This window comes from Rhinopithecus bieti, unplaced genomic scaffold (genome assembly GCF_001698545.2).
Source record: "Rhinopithecus bieti isolate Rb0 unplaced genomic scaffold, ASM169854v2 scaffold_5130, whole genome shotgun sequence".
NCBI classification, from domain to species: domain Eukaryota; kingdom Metazoa; phylum Chordata; class Mammalia; order Primates; family Cercopithecidae; genus Rhinopithecus; species Rhinopithecus bieti.
The window spans coordinates 561,589-583,463 of NW_016804792.1; the positions used below are offsets into that span (position 1 = coordinate 561,589).

General features: G+C 37.6%; 2 long non-coding RNA genes across 4 annotated transcripts in view; one reads left to right on the top strand and one right to left on the bottom strand.

Moving 5' to 3' along the window:
* The window catches only part of LOC108528567 (uncharacterized), a 14,795-nt gene extending 638 nt beyond the window's left edge, over nucleotides 1-14,157 (bottom strand). The window contains exons 1-6 of one of the 3 annotated variants that reach the window (XR_001885196.1): nucleotides 14,097-14,157; nucleotides 11,440-11,529; nucleotides 11,016-11,098; nucleotides 6,076-6,288; nucleotides 3,682-5,273; nucleotides 1,269-1,356 (exon numbers count right to left, since the gene is read on the bottom strand). This is a non-coding gene — a long non-coding RNA (uncharacterized LOC108528567). Of the gene's footprint in view, nucleotides 1-1,268; nucleotides 1,357-3,681; nucleotides 5,274-6,075; nucleotides 6,289-11,015; nucleotides 11,099-11,359; nucleotides 11,530-14,096 lie in introns of those variants that run through there. The other 2 variants (XR_001885195.1, XR_001885197.1) reach the window with 2 other exon arrangements.
* Nucleotides 1-21,875, top strand: part of LOC108528568 (uncharacterized) — a 76,101-nt gene that overhangs the window by 22,283 nt on the left and 31,943 nt on the right. Inside the window, exon 3 of the long non-coding RNA XR_001885198.1 lies at nucleotides 481-589. This is a non-coding gene — a long non-coding RNA (uncharacterized LOC108528568). The remainder of the gene's footprint in view (nucleotides 1-480; nucleotides 590-21,875) is intronic.

Here is a 21,875-nt window from a genome sequence, read left to right on the forward strand (position 1 = left end):
TTTTTTTTTTTTTTTTTTTTTTTGAGAAGGATTCTCGTTCTGTCGCCCAGGCTGGAGTGCAGTGGTGCAATCTCAGCGCACTGCAAGCTCCGCCTCCTGGGTTCACACCATTCTCCTCCCTCAGCCTACTGAATAACTAGTACTACAGGTGCCCACCACCACGACCAGCTAATTTTTTTAAATTTTTAGTAGAGACTGGGTTTCACCGTGTTAGCCAGGATGGTCTTGATCTCCTGACCTCGTGATCCACTCGCCTCGGCCTCCCAAAGTGCTGGAATTACAGGTGTGAGTCACTACACCCGGCCTAATTTTTGTATTTTTAGTGGAGACAGGATTTCGTCATGTTGACCAGGCTGATCTTGAACTCCTGACCTCAGGTGATCTGCCTGTCTCAGCCTCCCAAAGTGCTGGGATTACAGGCGTGAGCCACTGTGCCTGGCCTGCTTGCTTTTTAAATTAACTATATTACATAATTTTCAGATAAGACACAGCTATCCAGAAAGAGCCCTAGAGATGGATAAGGAACTGTTGGAATGCTCTGATATTAAGAAAAAAAAAATTAAATTCAAAACCAAAAACAAGTCACAAGGTAAGCAAAACTTGTGTCACTTTCTTTTATATCTTATGACTTCATTTTTAGCCATCATTTTATGGCCTGGGAGAAGACTCAAATAAAAGGGAAGGCAGAAGGCTGGGGTGGGAGTGCAGGGGGAGAGAAAGAAAGAAAAGTTAAAAAAAAAAAAAAAAAAAAAAAGAAAAGAGGAAAAAAGCCAGAATTGAAAAGAAAATACATTTCAAAAATACATCTGGTCCTGTTGAGAGTAACAGCACTCGTGTAAACGTGTAGACAAGTCTCTAGGCTGATTTTTTTTTAAAGTCCACATATTTGATATGTATTGCATTCATTCCATAGTACACACATTTGAAATTCAGTAAAGAAAAACAGACCCAGATCATAGTTCATTTTGAGAGTACAAAAAGTCTTTTAACTTAATTTTGCATTTTGCTTTTCATTCCAATATTGGCAAATTAGATATAGAGAGAGGGTTAATACAAGAGTGGTGTGGCCACTGGTGAGCAGTGAGAAAGATGTCTCCATCAATGACTTATTCCCAAGCCAGCTGATGGGCGGCACAGCAAGGCTGTGACCTGTCTTGGAAGCAGTCTAGCCCGGCACAAATATCACAGGCTTTGAAGCCAAAAGGGAACATGTGTTCCTGATGCTTGACCCTCTCCAATTTGTTACCGTGTCCACAATATGTTTTTACCTGGAAGTCTTTTTTTCAGGAAGTCTATGTACTACGGCTGTGTTCCAACATGATACAAGACCCCAAATGCCACTTGCTTGCTGTCTTCCTGGGAACAAGACAAGGATGTAATCAGAGCTTTTTAGGGTCTGTCTCTACACTGCAACATCATAACACTGAAGTGTAGATTTATAGCATGCTTTATGTATATTTTCTTACTCCCAAGGCCCCCCTTTTTACAGATACATACACAACATGTCATGTAGAAAATATAAATTGTTGATCGTACAGGCACTTTCTTCCTTTTTAAACCTTTCCAAAGGTCTTTTTGTTAAATACACCCAGATGCCGTTTGACAGATGAGGGGCTAATTGCTCTGTGAATTACCTCTATCGATTCCTGTTTCATGTTGAGCCAAACAAACAAAAGATATTAATGCTTTGAAAAAAATGAATGATGACCTTTCTCTGCAAACACAGCTTGCGGTCTCTGATTATTGGTGATTCCAGAGAGCAGCGGTCAATCGCAATAGCTGTAACGCTATGATCACTATAATAAGCTTGCCTGACCTTCTCTGCCATGTTAAGTGGTTTAAATTTATTTGCCCAACAACAGAAGAGCTTTCATTTAAAGTCACAGAACATTCAATTCAATTTAAAGATGTAGTGTCTTCTTTCCTCTTCTTCCCCTTCCTATCTTTCCCTTCTTCATACACCTACATGCTAAGTTTATTAATTGTTTTACCATTCTAAAACTAGCCTGATACCTGAAAAGCAAATTCCTTCAGTTCTTAAAGATTCCAATCGCCATTTTCTTTTTTGTTATTTCTTGCTTTAAGACACTTGAAACACTTTTTTTTTTTCTCTATATAGTTTTGTCCATGGTTTAGGTTTAATGTGTGCTGCATAAAAAGTCAAGAATCCATGAGCAGGGTGGTGCTAAGCACCCCAGCTTGGGAACCAGGGGTATAGTTCCATTTTTGTCCATAATTAATGGGACCTTGAACCAATATATCTTTTTTTTGCTTAGGGCAGTTTCTTCCAACTTGGTAAATGAGGGGAAAACCGCCAGGTGATCTACCTTAGAACCTCTTTCCAATTGGAACATACTTATGTTTTAGATCTCTCTACTTAATAGTTTCATATAAATGGCAGAGTTATAATTTGGCAGCTAAGGTAAAGTGATGATAGGACCTTCAAGGACTTCCTAACTGTTTCTCAACGAAGTTTTATGATGGAGAAAATATGCAAACCACAAAAGATTAAAGCCTTAAATGGTTAGGGAGTGGATGCACCCCCCACCCCCACCCTTGGTTTAAGTGGAAATCTCTTGAAAAGAGTACCCCTGACACTTCCACCAATTTCCTGGTAAGAGGCACGCCAAAAATACCAAGGAAGTAGTTTCCCTTAGAATACTTTAGTTCCTGTGCTATAGGATCAAAGCAGGAAGTGAAGAGAAAAACACCACAAATAATCAAAAGGCTTCCTGCCTTAGTTTGACATTCTCAAGCAGTTAGGTCTGAATTCACATAGGATGCTGGGTACCTCTAAGGTGACTTTTCTTAGACATTGTCTCTAGTTTCCACTTAAGACAGTGCCCAATAGTACTGTCAAGCCATCTCTTAACCATACTTGACTCGGCTATGTTAAGTACCATGTTGAATTAAAAAAAAAAAAATGCAAAGCATGGTTCCTCCTTGTGTCAGACTCCTTGCTGTGGCCTCAAAGTACCAGGATCCTTCTCAGCATGAGGGTATCTGCAAATGCTATGTGCTTTCTCTGCCTAGAATACCCTTCTACTCTTTTTCTCTTCAAAATCCAATGTCAGTGCCTTCTGAATCCCTATTCACTCTTAAAAATTTCGCGTGGCATTAACCCTCTTCCAGAATGCCTCTTATACCATCCTATTAAGGATTCACCATAGTATACCCAAGGCACACTTTTGTCTCAGCACTTTGCGCATCTATTTTATTTACTGCTCCATTTTTCTGTTTTCCCTGGAAATTTGCACTTTGTATCTCAGGTCTCTGCCACAGAACTTGGGGCTTAGGAAGTGTCCAACTGATGTTTGAAAATTAATAAATGAATGGAAGAATACATCTAATTGTGACTGCTATATAACCATTACAAAAGGCAGTGGCTTTAGATAGCTAGGGCTTATGATCACTCATGCATCTGGAGATCAGTTGGGAGATAGTTGATCACAGCTAAGCTTGGCTGGGATGGCTCAGCTGATCGTGTTCTCTATGATCTTCATCTTCCCCTAGGGACAAATGGTGCTGCCCAGGTATGCTCTCATGGCTAAGCACAATTATAAGAAAGAAAGCAACACCATGCAATGCCTCTTAGGACGTGCTGTCACTTCCACCTTATTCTTTTGGCCACAGCAAGTCATATGGTTAACCCTAAGTCAAGGGACAAGTTAATATACTTACCTCCTTAAGTCACATGTGAAAATCACACATCACAGGCCATGGATACAAGGAGAGATAAACAATTGGTCACAGTAATAAAACCAAACCTGTCAAAAACAAAATACTAACAACCATATTAAGAACAGAAAATTTGAATACTAACAGAGCCATTTGACCAGTCTCCAGTATTAACTACTCTATCGTCATTTCACCAGCATATAACCCAGTCACTTTAATGATATATGTGTCCCATAAATATTTACCAGATTGTGTTAGATCATAGGAAGTAAATAGAGAAATCACAATTGGATGAGTACTGGTAAATTTAATTTTATGCTTTTTTAAAAAGAAAATATGCACAGCAGGCAGATGCAACTGTTAGGGACACACAATGAAAAGCTAAATGATGTTTATCTTGTATGTATAAAGACACTTTTACTTTTGTTTACATATGTCACCATGGAAGCTAGTTTAATAATATTTAAGTCCCCCTGGTAGTTCCACATCCAATGACTCCCTTTCTCGGGACACCTACTTATTTTCCTTATAACAAGCTTGGAGAAAGGTCAGGTAGGCATTGCTGGGACATCTTCTTTTCAGAGTTTCTGCTCAATCACAGAGCTGATGTTAAATCTCCAAAGTCGAGGCGTTGATTTACCAGGAAGAACATAGTTAACTTAAAAGCAGAAAAAGTCCTGGTGGTAATCAAGCCCTGTGAATTCCTGGCCCTCTTCCCCGGAGGCCCAGTGAGGCCCACTCAACGGGCCAACCCCACACCACGCATACTGGATTGGTGGTCCTCTTATCATAGAAAATTCCACCAGTGTGGCCAAAACATACAAAAGGAAGCATACAAGAAAGATGTGAATATAATATGCAGGCCCTGGATTGAGTTTTATGAAAAGAAAAAAGAAAGAAGGGAATTTTCTTAGCTCTTTTCATAGTTCATAGGACAAGAAACAACAAGACAGATTGCTTATCAAATGTGAGTAGTTTTACTATTTTTAGTGGCAAATTAGGCACTAAAAGGACAGGTTTAAAGTCTCTCCTAATTTTGTCCTATAATCAGATAATTTAAATTTAACTATAAATAGAATCATACATTTTCTCACGATCTGCCTTTCATTTCACACAGTAAGAGTTGTATTATTTATTGAAAACATACAAATCCAGGCATTCTCAAAACTTCTTTCTTTCTTGACTTTAGTTTGTGTTAATAAAGTATGGTATCGGAATCCTGTCCTGTGGCTGCAAAACATTAAGTTCCTTGAGGCAATAAGATGCTTGTTGTTCTCGTCTAATCTACCAGAATTTCAGAATCCTGTACTTCCAATTTCAGAAGAAGTAAAAGATGAGAATGTGCTGTCCTCTCTTGCCTGGCCTGACCCAGTCTCCCTGATTTGTTTCAATATGCAGAGGCTTCCCTATATAAGCCAACTCCAACTCCAGCATTTGGATTTTTCTGCGTTTCTCCATGTTTGCAGTTCCTCTCCATTTCCTTCCAGGAAAAAGCGTGCAAACGACAAATGCGTATTCTGATCATATTTGAGCAACAAAATCTTGACAGCGTTCTCACGACCATCAGGAAAAAAATTCCTTCCATGAACCTAACCCTAGAAAATGCAAAAATTGTTGATAAATGTAATGCAGTGGTCAACTTCTTATCTGTAGCCTACAAAACTTTAGACATTAGTTTGTTGATGGGAATTAATACGGCCTAAAGTCCTCATTCATTCTTGACAGTTCTATCATATTACTGCATAAGATGCTAAGATGTTAGTTGCTGGAGGTGGGGGGGCAGGGGAGAGGGAATTGACAGAGATGGGAAACCAAGCTGTTTTGCAAATATTCACAGCTGCAGCTTTCTGTAATCATGCTCCTCTTTCCACTTTCCAGTGGACTTTGAAAAGACAAATTCATAAGAGTTATTTATCCATAAAAGGGAATCAACTCCTAAGCCCGGCTTCCTGAAGACCTCAGAAACTGAATTACCGCAGCACTCCCTAAGGTCCAGAGCACAGATTTTTGTTCCCCTCCCACATCCCTATCCCAAAGAAAAGTTTTCCCACTAGCTAAAATAATTAAAAACATTCTCAGAATAGAACACAAAATGTTTCTGGTTTGAATACGAGCCTATTTTTCAGGGGAAAAAAAATCAATGTATTGCATATTTACAGTTTGGTATTACAACAGTAGTGAAACTATCCGTTTGAGGACTTAATTGCATATAAAAATAAATAAATAAAATGTGCAAGGGTAGTGTGTTCTTTCTTGACGTTCTTCTGCCTACCTTTTTGATTTGTTAACTAACTTCAGGGGAGAATCCTTAAAAGGAGCAATACACCAGCCCATATAAAGTCACTGGTTATCTCTGAACTGGAACTTAGCTTTGTAAATCCTGTCTAGGTAAATTACCTTTCCAGTGCAGGGTATTTCCTTTTAGGAGATTCCTTGGGAAGAGCCTCCAGGGAACTGACTAACTTTTTAATGGTTCACTCAGATTAAGAGGAAGGAAATGTGAACTCCTTTGGGGGGAGGAGGCACCACTCTAGGCTGTCTGCATCCTGTAATTCTTCCCAAGTCCGTGAATCATACTTTTAAGACTCCTTTTCAAGGGCATTTGTCTTCCTTTAAGAGAAGGCCAAAGCAGAAAAGACGAGTTTTAAAATAGGTCTCAATCAAGCTTTAGCCATAAAAACAATTGCATGATTCTCTCACTGACTACCCAGGAAAGGTTGCACCGGATCCCTTACCTGCATGCCTCCCCTCACCTTGCACAATACTCTTCCTTTCTTTAGTTTCAGAATTAAAATGACTTTGCATATCATCTCAGCATCTTTGAGCTACAATTCTGTACAACTCTTTCATTTATAGCCAGCCACTGACACTGATTTCATTTATGCCAATGGCATTGGAAGAACTGAGCTATGATAACATTTTTCAAAATCATTTTAGATAGAAATCTGGCTTTGAAAATAATGTCTTTACTTAATAAAATATCTACTATGTAGACAATTATTGACTATTTTTATACCTTTTCCACAAAGTATGAACATTTCTGAGAATAAATTTATCAGTGAATAAAGTTTATCAGAGGTTGAAGCATTTAGATCCTTCCAACTTCTGTAGAGGTATGAAGTCACAGGAGCACATTTCTAAAAAGCTACGATGTTACAATACCAGTTACTCAACCAATAAAGTGTATTTATTGAGTATCTATTAAGTGGTGATTTCTATTATTTTCAAGCTCCTGCAAAGAGTGGAAAAAGCCAGGTATGGTGGCTCACACCTGTAATACCCGCACTTTGGGAGGCTGAGGCAGGAGGATGGCTTGAGCCCAGGGGTTCCAGACTAGCTTGAGCAATATGGCAAGACACCTGTCTCTTATTAAAAACAACAACAACAACAACAACAACAAAGAGTGGAACAACCCTGTCAGAATGTGCAAAAGGACAAATGTATAATGAAATGGAATATCCACAGAAAGTACGCCAAGAATGAACACTAACATAAACTGTGAACTTCGGGTGGTGATGATGTGTCACTGCAGGTTCATCAGTTGTAACAAAGGCACCTGTCTGGTGGAAGATGGGAGGAAGGCACTACATGTAAGAATGTGAGGGTATATGAGGCCCAGCGTGGTGGCTCATGCCTGTAATCCCAGCACTTTGGGAGGCCGAGATGGATGGATTACCTGAGGTCAGGAGTTCGAGACCAGCCTGGCCAATGTGGTGAAACCCTGTCTCTACTAAAACTACAAAAATCAGCTGGGTGTGGTGGTTCACACCTGTAATCCCAGCTACTCAGGCGGCTGAGGCAGGAGAATTACTTGAACCTGGAACGCGGAGGTTAGAGTAAGCCGAGAGATTGTGCCAGTGCACTCCAGACTGGGTGACAGAGCGAGACCCTGTCTCAAAATAAAAATTAAAAAGTATATGGGAAATCTCTGTTCCTTCCTCTCAATTTTACTGTAAGACTAAAACTGCTCTAAAAAAAATAAAGTCTTTAAAAAAAATGTTCAAATGAATGGATTCAAGGTGAATTTAGATTATATTTAAATTAACAGGATTCTTAGAGTTGGTTTGAACAGTTCAGTAGCAATTCCTTAATCTAAAAGTCTCTACACATTTATTTTTGACCTAAATTGATTTCATTTGTAGCAAAACGTGACCCACACCTATGTGGATGATGCAGTCTTTATTTATCCCAGTTAGTGTGTATTCATATGTGCCACTGCATGCATATTAATGGATGCCACCCTAGGCCCCCTGGTGATAGCAGATAGTATTGGGCTTTGTGGCCAAGATATTTTCCAAACTCCTAATAGTTCTGAATTACAGGACACATCTCATCCCAAGAGTTTTGGATATGAGATTGTGGATAAAAATATACTGAAAGAGAGAAAGTAAGTACGGAAGAAATAATAGAAAACAGTTGAGTTCCGTTTTATCCCTTCTCTGATTTCTTGAGAGTTCCTAGTCTTAGATTTCCATGCAGGTCTCCATTATTATAATGGTCCATTTTTTTAATTGAAATTTATTTTCAGTACTAAAGTGCAAAAAAACCTAGAAATGTAATTGTGATTTCTACTTAGGAGGACCTCAAAGGTTTTGTATGAATGCCTGTAGCCTGCATTTCGTTTCTATAAGTCTATTTCAACAGAGTACTCAGAATAGATCTTTCTTTCCTCTCATTCTGAGTAGAAATGTCAGAAATGTGAGGCTAAGGATTTAAAGCATAAATTAGGGGTTTGTTGATGAAAAGAAAGAAAGGAGGAAAGGATTGAAAGAAAGAAGAAAGAAGGAAAGCAAGTATGGAAGGAAGGGAGAAAGGAAAAAGAGAAGAAAATAAGAGAAAGGAAAAAAGAAACTTTAGTCTGTAGAATCTACATTAAAATGTTTCTCCATGCTTAAGACATCTTGAAAGAAAAGATGTCAAAGGCAAATTCTAATATTCTAAAACTGCAATCCAATTGCATAAAAACATAAATTTAAATCATTTGGAAGAAAATATTTATATATCTTATATTTTTGTTTAGATCTGATCTCCATAAAATCTCTTATAATATACTGATCCATATTACAGAGATTATATATACAAATATTTTATTGCTTATGCATAAAACCTGATTTGTTGGGGGATATAAACTATGGCTTTCTCAGGTATCACTGCTACTTGATTGTTCTGAGTATTGGCTTTCTGACAGGGATTGGAATGAAGCCATTTTTATTAATTTAGTTATTTTTGCTGATATAAAAGGCCGTCTATCATGTTAATGATGTATCGGTCTGCGGTCCCACCGAACAATAATTACAGAATGTTCCTAATAGTAAATCATTTGTCACAATCACAGCTCAGTACAACAACCTTTTGTTGAGCAGGGGAAGACATTATCTGAATAGCAATACACCTTTATGTGAACCGATGAAAGGTCTTAACACAGACCAGTCCGGCAAATACCTGAGAGTTCCACGTCTGAACTGTCCATCCCCACATTCCAACCTGGGGATATGCACTGTGAGCTGCTGAATTTTCTCCAGTGTTAGCCTATCTAACATAATGAAAACAACACATTTTGCCCAGGGAAGAACAGATGAGGTTTCACAAGAATATAAAAAAGACTGCTCTGAAAAGGAGAAGAAATCAAATGATCGAAAAAAGGAAAACATTAAAGGTTTTTACTTCCATTTCCCCTTTCAGCAAGAATTGGGCACAGAAACGATATAATACTCAAAAGAAAATCGAAGTTAACAAAAGGCATTGCTATCTAAATTAAATGAAAGCCCCATCATCAGAATGACATAACGGTCAAGTTCTTCTTTGTAAAATTTACAAATTGCTTTCAGTTATTTTGAGCACTATTTGTAAAACATAAGAGCCAACATTTTTGAAGTATTTCTATGTGCAGGGAAACTTTTCAAAACAGACTTAATTTCTTTTAGAACAGTTTTAGGTTCACAACAAAATTGAGTAGAAGGTACAGAGATTTCTCATACAGCCCCTGCCCCCTGACTGCTGCCCCACCTCCCCTGCTCCACCCAGCCCTCTCCCCCTTGTTACAATTTATAAGCCTACACTGACACACCGTTGTCACCCCAGGTCCACAATTTACATCAGGAACTCTCTTAAGGACTTAATGTGCATTGATTCTTTTCATAGTTTCAAAAACTTTGATATTAGCTCCATTTTAGAGATAAGGGAACTGAGGCAGAGAAGAGTTAAGTGGCATCAGGGTGATTTCTGAGATTTGGTCAATTTCAAACCCTAACCCAGTTGATTAACTACTTCTCATTATCGAAGTACTCCAGTGAAAATAAATCAACAACATCAACATCTGTTGGGTACCCATATGCTTGTTGAGATTTTGGTGAGATGATGTCAATCATGCCAGTTTGGCAAGAATATCCCCATTTCATGGACAAAGTAACCCAACTTCAGAGGAGGAAAAGCTAGGATTTCAATACTGGTCCATGACATGAAGCCTGCATCATTATCACATGACCCCTCTGTCCCCATATTCCCATGTTCTGTAGGAAAAGCTGCCCAGTTAATGAGTAATTGTGTCATGTATGGCTTGAGTGACTGTGTTTTTTATAACAATGATACTCAAACTTGAGGTCCATGGATTTTATAAAATCACAGAAACAACTAACTTCACTTTAAGGGTATGTACTTCTATTTTTTATTTTCTACACATGTGTATTCTTGATTAGACATTTTATTGAGACAGGAATGAGTGTATGTAAAGGAAGAAATTCTAAAATATTTGTTCATTAAGTCCAGTGACTTGAAAATAACCTCAAGATCAATTAAAATATAGGAAGTAGAGGGAGCCATAAGTTGTGCTATGAGTTTAAAAGATCACATCACAGAAAAGAAAAAGATTTTTTTAAAGCATCAACAACAGAAATTGTTCTAGAAGCTTATGCACAGTTAAACAAAGTTAAAACTTTGTGTTTTAAAAAGCCATGCATAGACCTCTTGCTCTTTGATTGCCCCAAAATGAATTTGGAAGGCTCAAATTAGCATTAAATGGAATAACTTCTAAGTATCCCCTCCCCTCAGACACTTACCCTTTCTTTTATTGTCTAGAATTCTGTTGGAGGTATCCTTGGACTCCAACAGGCAAGTCAAACTTGCTTTTCTAGTGTCAAATCCAAAATACCAATTAAGTTGAATAGGGAAATGAATATGCTTATAAATTTTTGACAGCCACTGATAGCGATAAGGAAGTCCTTGCCCATAACTTGAAATCAGTTATCAGGGGATACCAGAGGAGCAGAAAGTTGTTTTTTGCCAAGCCCTTGCAGCCTCTTTTCCTCACACTGGCCAGATGGCCTGGAGGTGGCACTTACAGCTGCTTCTGGAAGGAACCTGCTGCAAACACACAGGATGCCTGTGACACTGCCACCACACTGCTTTCCAAAGGGAAGAAGTCCTGTTTGAAAAAAAAAAAAAAAAAAAAAAAAAAAAAAAATCAAATGGCTTCCTTTTGCCCCAACCTCGCTGTCCCCTACCCCTATGTTCTGTCCAGAAGAAAATCCCTCAGCCGCAATGGTTGTTTTATTAAATTCTCCTCAATAAAAAGCTCAGGCAGGATTTATTAGGTACTCAGGGAGGACGTTTAGTATTTCGCCAGTTATTAAGTGAAAATCAATAGAAAGCAAAGAAAATGGAAGTCACTGCACTGTTAGCGCACCGTTGTCGCCCAGATATTATGTCGGCTGTCTTGTAGATTCATGACAGACGAAAGAGGCCGGGAGAGAACTTTCTGCTTACATTGCACGAGCCAAAGTGGGGTTATTCATTAGAGCAGGCAGCCGGCCAGATGGATTTCCAGTTCAGTTTTACCATTTATCTTTAAAACGCCTGTATCGAGTGAGAAAGAACACTGATATTATGTGATATCAATGGCAGGTTTATGTATCTAAATCAGGATTTATTGTTATTTTGTTCCAAAGACCTTTTTTTTCTCAAGAAATACCATTTCACTGGAAGAAAATAATAGCTAAAACCTTGTCAAAGATAACCTTTCATGCTGTCCGTGCACCACTAGCTGTAAAACAAATAGAACTCAGTATATAAATAGTTTTAACCACATCCTTACAAATCATTTCTTCTGAATCTGTTTTCCCCATTTCAATATATATATTTTTTAATGCCACATACATGATTTTGGGTCATTCAATGTTTTCTTTGCCTGTAGTTTAGCTCTACATAATGTCAGCAATTGTTTTAATTCCATCTAAAAGCTTTAGCTGTTTTGTGTTCTTCTGTGGAATGCCACGTTTCTCAAAAAAATTCTTTGGAAAAGCAAAGTGATTTGCTGGTTTTTTTTTTTCTTCCCTGCCTTAGAATGAGCTTTAGAGTCAAAAACACCCATCATCTTTTTTCAACTACTTCAGGGTCTTCAAAAGCCAAGATGTGTTTTCTTTTCACTTGAATTGACATTTTTGGTAGTGTCCGGGTTTTCTGATTCCCTCTCTTCTAAAGGACAGATTGCAGCAGACCTGGGCAGATCAGATCTCCAGTCAATCCTGCTAAGTAAGGAAGGTGGCCAAACACCAGGATGAACCACTGTATCCACTTATAAACAGCTCTCAAGAAAATACAGTCAATATACTTGCAAAATGTCATTAGTGACACTTTGTGATTAGGAGAAAATTACACCTGGGTTTTGACTGAAGCGCTTGCTAATAAAGAACTGTGAATGTATTTTAAGCTACCTTAGTTTTACTTTTCTATCCTTTGGGTTTGGAAAAAGAGGAGATACATTTAGCTTTATATGGACCAATATTAGATAGCAGCCAGACAAGGTTATTTAAAGACGAATATGCATTTTTTTCTTTTCCTCTTTTTTTTTTTTTTTTTTGTGAGACAGAGTCTCACTCAGTCACCCAGGCTGGAGTGCAGTGGCGCGATCTCAGCTCACTGCAACCCCTGCCTCCCGGGTTCAAGCGATTCTCCTGCCTCAGCCTCCCAAATAGCTGGGACTACAGCCACCATGCCTGGCTAATTTTTTGTATTTTTAATAGAGATGGGGTTTCACTGTGTTAGCCAGGCTAGTCTTAATCTCTTGACCTTGTGATCCGCCCATCTCAGCCTCCCAAACTGCTGGGAGTATAGGCATGAGTCACCGCACCCAACCAATATGCACTATTAAGTGTCACTGACTTAGAAAAATTATCTAAAAACCAACAGAAGCTTTTTGCTACCATTGGACAAGAGTGATACTATACTGAAAAGTAAGAAAATAAAAGTAAACAATAGATTATAAAATATTTGTTCCTTGATAGTCTTCTGTATCTAACTGATAGTCTTATCTAACTAGCTAAATTCCTCAATCAAATTGAAGAGCTCAATTATACCAGAAATCTCTTCTTATAGTTTTCTATTTAGCAGTTTTTCTCTTTTTAAATCTGCGTTGACAATCCAAATGGCATTTTCCTTTTAGATGGCACCCTCCAATAAAACACAGAAAGTTCTTTATAATTCTCATTTTTTAAGAAAAACTATTCTAGAACTCTGTATATATTTATGCATGTGTGTTTGAACCTGTTGGTATGGAGGCAGTAAAGAATAGTGGTTAAGAAAATGGGCTCTGAAACTAGATTATATAAGTTCAAATCACAGTCAGTCACTCCCTGGCAGTATGATTTGGTGACATTATTATAGCACTATGCCTCAGCTTTCTCATCTGCATATAAAAGATAATAACCTTACAGATTTCTTGCCAAGAATACAGGGGTCAATATAGGTGAAGGTCATAGACTATCACTTGCTCAATATTAAGTCCTCAAAGCATCAGGTAGCTATTACTTTGAGTATACCAAATCCAGAACACCAACTCATCCATGTTGATGCTTTGATTTTCCAAGAAAATGGAATATAGTCCCACAGAGATTCAGTTAACCCTCCATTTTCATATTTACTAATGTATTTAGACCCTGCAGAAAGACACAGTCTTAAGCTTCAGCCATAATGAGAATCTCACTTAAACCAAAATTTTGTATTAAATAAATTTGCCTTAAAGAAGTCTCTTTCTTTGTGGGATCAACATTCAATCTGAAATACTAAAAACAGTCTATGGGCAAAACCACATTATTGATTTACTAATAGCTGTACTGATACAATAGTCATGAGGCTTAATGTCTGATTGGGGACCTATTTATAGACATGTTAATTTGTTGAAAACAATGTCTAGTTATTTCATTCTAACAAATAACATTAGCAACACATGCAGTTATGAGAAAGAAATGATATTGCCAATTAATATGACTTGAACAGTGAGAAAACTAAGACATTAATGCCAAAGAAAATCAAAGTTGATGACTTGGATTCATTGCCCATATGCATCATGTCATTTGAATAGTTGCCAAGGCTGTGTCTTACTTTGACTTTATAGTATCAGCCCACTAGCCTTTTATCTTGCTTACCCTCTCTAGACATCAGGATTCTTACTTGTAGAGGGAGTATAATACACCTTCTTTATTCACCCTACAGTTGAAGATTGAAGGAGAAAGCATAAAACACTTATTAAAAGAAAATTATACTTTATACAGTCAGGCTGGTGGGAAAATCAGTACAATTAATAAAACAGTGATGTTAGAAAAGAGTGACTACTGTCTATTTTATTGCCTATTCATAGGTACTCCTACATTTGTTCAACAAAAATTGTTTGAACGCCAAGGACATGGAGGTTCAGAGCCTAAGTTGACCTCAGCTGCCTAGCCCCACCCTCCCATCTCTCTCTGGGTGTCTGTAAGTGATTTAATCTCTCTGTGCCTCAGATTCCTTGTTTGCAATATTGGAATAACAATAGTGCCAGTTATGTACTAAAGGAGATAAATAGTACTTACTTATGTATTCAGTAAGACCATACATATTAAGTGCTTAGAATAGTGCCTAATAAACACTCTATTATGGTTTCACTATTATTTGCTTTCCAAGTGCACAATATAATGCTGATCGATTCAGAAGACAAGACTCTGACCTCATGAGCTGATCAGAAAATCGGCCTCATCTTAGATCAGAAAATTCAGATAAACATATAGGCAACTTTTATAGGGTGGGATATTAAAAAAGGACATCCCAACTCTTATTGAAGGCGTGAGATGGAGGTAGAAAAGACTTCCTTGTGGAAGTGATAGCTAAGCTGAAAAATTAAAGATGAAGTCAGAAGGTAGAAAAGGTGGCTATAAACCTGAGGTGTTTAATGAAACCCCTGCAATAAAGGAATGGCCTATAACTGCACATTCCAATATGGCGGCCACAGCCACATACAGCTATGGAGGGCTTGAAACGTACCTAATGGATGAGAGGAACTAAATGATGTTCATTCATTTTATTTTTTATTTTTTTCAAATTTAAATTTAAATAGCCACAAGAACTTAGTGGCTAAAGCACTGGGCAGCTCAGCTCTAGACAGAGGGAAAATCATGTGCAAAGGTCTAGAGATAAGAGAATTCCTATATTCTGAAGACCTCTGAAGAGAATTCTTAAATTCTGATATTTTGAAAAACAGCAGATTCCTGAAGGACGCAACTTCTGGAAATTTGCAGAGGTGATGCATGGTTTACTGTAAAGTTCAGGCTTTCACTGAGGCTGTGGAAAACCATTGAATGATAATAAGAAGGACAGTGATACAGTCAGATTTGAAATTTAGTAAGATCTCTCCAGCTACAGTTATAATAGTAGCTAGAATTACTAACACTTTATAATTTACAAACTTTTCGGATCACCTGACCTCTCTTAATATTCAAATCCCTTGTATGAGATAAATCTATACTTCATTTTCTATATCTTATTTATTTTGTCTCCGATCAGCAGCCAATGCTCTTGCCCACACCCCTTGGAAGACAGACCTGATAAAAGGAAAACATTTGTATGATATCAGTGCACAGACTCATTCATTAGGATGTTCATAAATTAATCTGGAAAACAGCAGCAGTTACTTCCAAAGAAATGTTTAAGAATCATTTTCCTCAATGTGACTTGCCTGTAGAGGTACAAATGCATTCAGTCGTGGTCCCATGGGCCGTCACCTACTCCCAGCACGTTAGTTAACTCCTCTTGCTATTGCCAGTGAGAGAGCCTGAGCTGCTCTGTGCGCACGGAGTGATGAGGGATGAGCCTGCCTCACCCGGCTTCCTGCGGACTTCCCCTCACTCGCACATCTGTATCCCTCCTTGCCTCGCAGACAAGTTGCAAAAAGAATCCGGACTAGGCAGGGATATCCACTGCAATATGCTTACAGTCTCTGGCTGCTGACCTGAATCTCCATGTCAGTTCTGAGTAGATAAAAGATGGCATTTCTGTGAGTGGAGATGAGGAAGGAGCACAGCCACTCTGCCCTGGAATCAGCGCTTCTTCCCAACACTTGCACACACCTGCAACTTTAACTCAGCAATTCTCTTAGTAAGAAATTTTCAAAAACAAAAATATGCTAACATTTGATTTGATTACATCAAGTTATTTTTTCTCTCTTTTTTAAAGGAGGAATATTAATAAAATCACATTTCCTTAAAAGAAAAAGAAAAAAAAAAAAAAACAGGGACTGTAAATGCCTGCACTAATTTAGTACAACTGGCAACGTAAGACACTTAATTGTAAATATTCTGGTGGGTAGCATAAGACAACTTGAATGTAATTACTTAAGGACTCCCTTTCAAAGAATCTCTCCCTTTTTTATTAAATGCCTTTTAACATTAGCACTTTCTTCCTGACAAATTAAATGAAATTTCATTACTCTCCCTGACTTAATGGCATTAGGTTCCCGCCTAGGTGTGAGTTAACCCTCCCAGGACAGCTGACAAGGGCTCCCACACTCAGTCAAAATGGCACTGTCCTAACTCACAAGAGAAAAGAAGCCTCGAAGAATCCTTTGTGTTTTTACCAGAGCTTTCAGAATCCTTCATTTCTTTGATGTTTTTTCAGCTGTGATCCTTGCAAAAATCTAAGAAACCAGTGGTATTGTTGTTTTCCAGTGTTCTTGAGTTCGCCGCAAAAAAAAAAAAAAAAAAAAGAGTATCTTTCACTGAGACTCTAACAATGACAACAAGGATAACAGTAATGGCAAACAGTTGCACAGTACTTCTTAAATATCTTCTAAGCAATTTACCTCTTTTAACTCATATTAGCCCCAACAAAACACTATAAGGTAAATACTGTTAATTCCTACTCTCAAATAAGGAAATTAAAATACAACGTGGTTGAGCAATTTAACCAAGGTCACACAGTTAAAAGCAACAGAGCTAGGATTCAACCCAATCAGCCAGCTATTGTCAGACACTTTTATACATATAATTATTGAATCTTCAACCCTGGATTGACATAGACTTATTTCCATATTCCTTTTTACATTTGTGCAAATCAAGACTCCGACATGTTAAAGCGACAAGTTCTAGATCATGCAGTTTGTTTCACCCAGGAACTTGTAACCAGCCATTTCTTCTTGACAAATGAGCTTCAAAATTGTTTCCAAAGGGTGGTCTCTGAAAAATGGTGTTTCTATACCTACTTCATTACACTTATTAAGACAAAAAAACAAATGATTTACTTTTAAAAGAGAAAAAAAAGAAATAGAGATTACTATAAGACTGATTTTATTTATAATACTTTAGGAATTAAATTATAAAGTGACAAGAAAAATTACAGAATAATTGCTCAGGAACTGTGGGTCTGAGGTCGTTGTCCTACAAATCTCAGTATGAACTAAAAACAAATATGTGTTAATTTTTGTTAAGAGGACAGTTGAGAAAACCTTCACAAAGTGAATACCGCAAGAGTCGTTCTGCTTTTAGATAGAACTTGTGCCTAGGAGTATGCCAGAGAGAGACTCCCAAGATACGTGTAACACTGATAAAAATGGTTTGAGTGTGAGTTCCCTAAATGGTATCCCTAGCATTTTTTATTTAGCTACCTTTTTGGGGATACATGGTCATATTTTCTACCCACCAAGTTTTACCTCTAACATTTTTAAAGTCTGCTTATTCTTTTCCTCGTTTAGACCTAACTTTACTTCTTACTCTTATTTTGGACTTAATTTTATTCTATCTTCCAGGGTTACAATACATTTAGAGATCTGAACAACACAGAAGCATAATGAGAGAACATTCTTTCTGGTCAACTTTGAATTTCTGCAGACAGGGCCAACTGTTAATGAGAATGCATTTTGATTTTACTTCCCTTCTCTCTATCTGACCCAGTGATACTTCTCTTTGGCTGAAACTGTTTTCTCTATATAATCCTTTTTCCTGTCTATGTCACCGGTAGCTGGGACTTCCCGATGTCATGTTCCATCTTACCAAAAGGGTGTCCTTTCTAAGACCTCGGGCCATGTGGAAGAAAAATAATCAGCTCAAAGTTCAGAAGACAAATGTTACAAGGGGGAATTTTTTTTTCTCCCCTTGGTTGTTCTTAAACATATGTAGCTTTAAGGATCAGTATGTCAGTGTTTTGAAAGAAGCAAAGACTGAATTTATTTTGGTGGAGCTATCAGATTCTGAGGAGCTGGATCATTTGTTTTCCTCTTGTGAGGTCCAGGTAAAAGTTCATTCCCTCCATGGCCTGGTGCTTCTGACAAACAAAAATCAAGGACCCAAAATAAGTATTTTATCTAAAAAATGTGAACTATCCCAAAACAAACATGAAAAAGCACAGCTGCCAAATTCCACAAGTAAAAAGAGTTGGAGGTTGAGACAGCCCACGATCTCGCTGGGGAGTAATGGGTAAAGTTTGGCCAGCTGCCCTTAAGGCCTTGAGGGACACTCAATCCAATTGCTGTGTCTTAGCGGATGTGAATTTCAAGGTTACACCTGGGTGTTCAAGGGCAGGGCCAAGTGTAATCGGCACTTAGATCATAGATTAATCTTATTTGCCATCTATTAGGTTTGATTCCTTTTCCCTCTCTCCCTCCCTAAAGCCAGGATTATTGTGATAGTTTAAGATAATGGATTCCAACGGAAGAAAGGTCACGCAGGCATGGAGATTTGGAACCTTAAGATAATATGATTAATCTAAAAGCTTCTTTCTCCAAGGGGAGGGCCGCACTTTTCATATGTCTAATTGAGAGAAGAGAGCTGAAAGACCGAGAAAGAGCAACAGCAAAGGAGTGTAAAGGAACTGAGTCCTTGTCAACAACTGCAATTAATTATCATTGTCAGGATGATCTTTCATTAGTTTTCACACTAATAAGATAGATTTGCCTCGTGCCTGAGGCTGATAAAACCTTATTGGCAATGTTGATAAGAATATGTCAGTATGGAGAGCAATTCATGGACATCTTTATTTTATTTTTCTAATTTTCCAAAACTAAATGACTACCTGGATATTGCCAAAAGTGACTACATCTAGGTTGTTAAGGCTATGAAATGCAGCAAAAGTCCTTAGCAGAGCAGTATGATTGGCATAATCTAAACAATAGGTAAATGTTAACCATTGTTATAAATGCTATCAATACGTAAGTGCATATTGTGTAACCTAAACAATAGGTAAATGTTGACCATTGTTATAAATGCTCTAAAAATAAGTACATTCATATTATATATTTTGAGGTATGTAGTTTAATCTTATCCCTTTCAGATACTTCAAGATAACTCTAACCAACTTGGAGGGATCCATAGAAGGAAATTAAGAGTAATATTTATTTGTTTATTAATCATGATGCGTCAAGATTCTAGGCTTCTGATAAGAAACCATTAGTCTTGGTCCACTTGCAAGAAAATTAGAAATTAAATGCAAATATGGGTTCTCTACTATCTTTTTTTTTTCTTTTTTCTAGGACAGAAACTGTTTTACTCTTTATTGTAACTGCTAAAATACAATCATCATTGTGGCTCACTGTTATTTTGGGGTTATTTAAAATGAATAGAAATATGTATCCCCTTACTTGAAATGCATACATGTATATTTCTTTTCTTATATACATACATATAGTAAAGCCACTTTCATCACATTTAACTTGCTCTGTTGTCCTCATGCTGTTGGATTGTTTAAGGCAAACAACAGAGAAGAGGGATGGACCTCTGGGGTTGCCAATTTGCTTCCAAAGGCTCAAATGTGTGGCCTTGGGGAGAGAAATCTGATATTTTAACTGTGATATGTAATTTTTCTAAATCAGATTCTTCCTTTTTAACAAATGGAACTTTGTTGGTTTATTCACTGGGTAAAAAAGAGGGCAACGCGTTTTTTTCTTTAACCAAGATGACAGAATAGGAGACCATTCCTGAATGTGCAGGACCCAGTGCAAGGACTAGAGAATGGCAATACAATCAGAATGTGAGATATGCCTGTTTAATATAATCTGTGAGGTATTAGTATATGCCCATCATCATTCAATGAGATTCTCAAGACTCTGAACAGTATTAAAACTATATGAAATAATTAGTTCTCAGTAAGAACCATGTAGTCTAGCATGAAAACCAGTTGCATCATGAGTGGAAATGCCTGTGTTCAAATCGGGCTAACATATAGTTGCTTCAAGATGAAGTGCAGATAAGGTAGAGCAAATTGATGCTGAGCACGTGCAAAAATAAAACACATTCCTCTGGGTGAAACTTTCTTTTTTGGGAATTTGAAGCTTTTCACTAAATAATGCTGTAATTCATTGACTTCCCAACTTGAAAATATACTAGTCAGTCATAAATTTGTTCTGTAACCCAAAGAAATGAAAAAAATATTTGTAGTTTCTGGGACAGACCATTATTTTCCCATGCTCTAAAACCAAATTTATATTGATTTTAAAAGTCTACTTTTAACATGTGTAAAATGGAGCACTTGGAAGTATAAGAAGACAAAATACGGGGATTTATACGCCGACCCTTAGTCAATTTCTGGCCAGTTGTTGAGATTGAAATGTGGTTGAGATTGAAATGTTCTGGATCAATGTATAATATCAGCTCTTAAATGTTTTGTTTAATTTCAAAGTTTGATAATGGAAAGGGAAACAAACACTATGTGCTGGAATCTCATTCTGCTCTTCAGAGCAACCACCATAAAACACACCAAAACAAAAACAACAAATAACTGGTTTCACCCATTCAGTTTATTCTGAGTTGGAAAGTTCCAGGAAGGCTGGTTGGGCCCCTGTCTGTCATATCCCTTCCTATCCTAATCTCATTCCCACATTCTGATGTTTCCTGTCCTCAGAAAGAGGTGTTGGCATTCAGCAACCCCCACACATCAAAGCTTTACCTAATATATCATGTGTTTATTCTTCCCAGCCACAGGGCATATCACTCTCAAATGACTGACACCAACTCTAAAATGAAGTGGGCCCAAAGTGGGCTCTAATAGTTATGGGAAGCCTCTCTAGTCAAACATAAAGCAAATTAATGTGAGCCCCCTCCTGCACCTTCAGTCTGGAAATGTCATAAAGGAATAAGCAGGGTGACCCTCACAATGTCAAGGACTGGATTTCAATAGATTTACATATTAAAGGCACAGGACACATTTCGTTTGCTCTAACATCAAACTTGTAAGTTTCTAAATTATAACTTCTTTATTTTAAAAATCAGTTCTTATTGTGGGCTGAATGCACAGATGAGTAATGATATAAATGCAATTGTGCATCTATTTCACCCATCATAGTTTAATTTTAAAGGGCGAATTAAGCGAAGACTTAGAAACAACTTGTATGGCTAAGAATTACCCGCATTTCTATGGTGTCAGAATGTGTTTGTGTGTATGTATGTGTATCTCAAGACTGGTGTAGAGAAACAAATGGGTGAAGGAAATAGAGAAAAGAACAGTATGTATTGACAACAAATTTTTAGTTAGTCCTGATTTTGCGTCACTCTAACAGTGCCAGGGAAAGTGCTCAAGAGGAATGCTGTTGATAGACTCCATTGTTGTTTTGCTGTAGGATACTTAACACAGCAAACTCAACATTTTTTTTTCAATCTTTGAACCTCTAATATCCTAAAATATCAGGTCTAAAAATATATCACAAAGCCATCTACTCTGTGATTAGACTTCTGGAGAAGAGATAAGCCTTTGTGTCCCTGATCATCGGCTTGCTTGGGTAAATTCCTTTGTTCTCTAGTTATGTTTGAGATGACTTTCCTACCATGTCTGTCATCAGACTAACCAAGTAAGTTACCAGCATGATGTATGAACACAAGACATGCATATGCCCATTTATACACATTTTCTGTTTCTCTCTCTCACGTGTGTGGGTGTGCATGCGCAAACACACACACGTTTTGCTTATTTCC